Source organism: Schistocerca serialis, unplaced genomic scaffold, assembly GCF_023864345.2.
Source record: "Schistocerca serialis cubense isolate TAMUIC-IGC-003099 unplaced genomic scaffold, iqSchSeri2.2 HiC_scaffold_1173, whole genome shotgun sequence".
Lineage (NCBI taxonomy): Eukaryota > Metazoa > Arthropoda > Insecta > Orthoptera > Acrididae > Schistocerca > Schistocerca serialis.
The window spans coordinates 500,204-502,500 of NW_026047374.1; the positions used below are offsets into that span (position 1 = coordinate 500,204).

Genomic DNA, 2,297 nt, shown 5'->3' on the forward strand with positions numbered 1-2,297 from the left:
CCCGAGGCGGACCCCGTTGCAATCCTACCAGGGTGCTCTTGAGTGAGTGTCTCGGTGGGCCGGCACGTTTACTTTGAACAAATTAGAGTGCTTAAAGCAGGCAAGCCCGCCTGAATACTGTGTGCATGGAATAATGGAATAGGACCTCGGTTCTATTTTGTTGGTTTTCGGAACCCGAGGTAATGATTAATAGGGACAGGCGGGGGCATTCGTATTGCGACGTTAGAGGTGAAATTCTTGGATCGTCGCAAGACGAACAGAAGCGAAAGCATTTGCCAAGTATGTTTTCATTAATCAAGAACGAAAGTTAGAGGTTCGAAGGCGATCAGATACCGCCCTAGTTCTAACCATAAACGATGCCAGCCAGCGATCCGCCGCAGTTCCTCCGATGACTCGGCGGGCAGCCTCCGGGAAACCAAAGCTTTTGGGTTCCGGGGGAAGTATGGTTGCAAAGCTGAAACTTAAAGGAATTGACGGAAGGGCACCACCAGGAGTGGAGCCTGCGGCTTAATTTGACTCAACACGGGAAACCTCACCAGGCCCGGACACCGGAAGGATTGACAGATTGATAGCTCTTTCTTGATTCGGTGGGTGGTGGTGCATGGCCGTTCTTAGTTGGTGGAGCGATCGGCTGCCGCCTGTCGTGGCATGTGGTGTTTGGGAGGGTCCACTACCCCGACGCCTCGCGCCGAGCCCAAGTCCAACTTGAATGAGGCCACGGCCCGTAGAGGGTGCCAGGCCCGTAGCGGCCGGTGCGAGCGTCGGCGGGACCTCTCCTTCGAGTCGGGTTGCTTGAGAGTGCAGCTCCAAGTGGGTGGTAAACTCCATCTGAGACTAAATATGACCACGAGACCGATAGCGAACAAGTACCGTGAGGGAAAGTTGAAAAGAACTTTGAAGAGAGAGTTCAAAAGTACGTGAAACCGTTCTGGGGTAAACGTGAGAAGTCCGAAAGGTCGAACGGGTGAGATTCACGCCCATCCGGCCACTGGCCTCCGCCCTCGGCAGATGGGGCCGGCCGCCCGCGCGGAGCAATCCGCGGCGGGGTCGTGTCCGGTTGCCTTTCCACTCGCCGCGGGGTGGGGCCGTTCCGGTGTGCGGTGGGCCGCACTTCTCCCCTAGTAGGACGTCGCGACCCGCTGGGTGCCGGCCTACGGCCCGGGTGCGCAGCCTGTCCTTCCGCGGGCCTCGGTTCGCGTCTGTTGGGCAGAGCCCCGGTGTCCTGGCTGGCTGCCCGGCGGTATATCTGGAGGAGTCGATTCGCCCCTTTGGGCGCTCGGGCTCCCGGCAAGCGCGCGCGGTTCTTCCCGGATGACGGACCTACCTGGCCCGGCCCCGGACCCGCGCCGCTGTTGGCTCGGGATGCTCTCGGGCGGAATAATCGCTCCCGTCAGCGGCGCTTCAGCTTTGGACAATTTCACGACCCGTCTTGAAACACGGACCAAGGAGTCTAACATGTGCGCGAGTCATTGGGCTGTACGAAACCTAAAGGCGTAATGAAAGTGAAGGTCTCGCCTTGCGCGGGCCGAGGGAGGATGGGGCTTCCCCGCCCTTCACGGGGCGGCGGCCTCCGCACTCCCGGGGCGTCTCGTCCTCATTGCGAGGTGAGGCGCACCTAGAGCGTACACGTTGGGACCCGAAAGATGGTGAACTATGCCTGGCCAGGACGAAGTCAGGGGAAACCCTGATGGAGGTCCGTAGCGATTCTGACGTGCAAATCGATCGTCGGAGCTGGGTATAGGGGCGAAAGACTAATCGAACCATCTAGTAGCTGGTTCCCTCCGAAGTTTCCCTCAGGATAGCTGGTGCTCGTACGAGTCTCATCCGGTAAAGCGAATGATTAGAGGCCTTGGGGCCGAAACGACCTCAACCTATTCTCAAACTTTAAATGGGTGAGATCTCCGGCTTGCTTGATATGCTGAAGCCGCGAGCAAACGACTCGGATCGGAGTGCCAAGTGGGCCACTTTTGGTAAGCAGAACTGGCGCTGTGGGATGAACCAAACGCCGAGTTAAGGCGCCCGAATCGACGCTCATGGGAAACCATGAAAGGCGTTGGTTGCTTAAGACAGCAGGACGGTGGCCATGGAAGTCGGAATCCGCTAAGGAGTGTGTAACAACTCACCTGCCGAAGCAACTAGCCCTGAAAATGGATGGCGCTGAAGCGTCGTGCCTATACTCGGCCGTCAGTCTGGCAGTCATGGCCGGTCCTTGCGGCCGGCCGCGAAGCCCTGACGAGTAGGAGGGTCGCGGCGGTGGGCGCAGAAGGGTCTGGGCGTGAGCCTGCCTGGAGCCGCCG

At 59.0% G+C, this 2,297-nt stretch overlaps 1 pseudogene; it reads left to right on the top strand.

Moving 5' to 3' along the window:
- Positions 1-507: 507 nt before the first annotated feature.
- Positions 508-2,297, top strand: part of LOC126433784 (large subunit ribosomal RNA) — a 5,838-nt pseudogene continuing 4,048 nt past the window's right edge.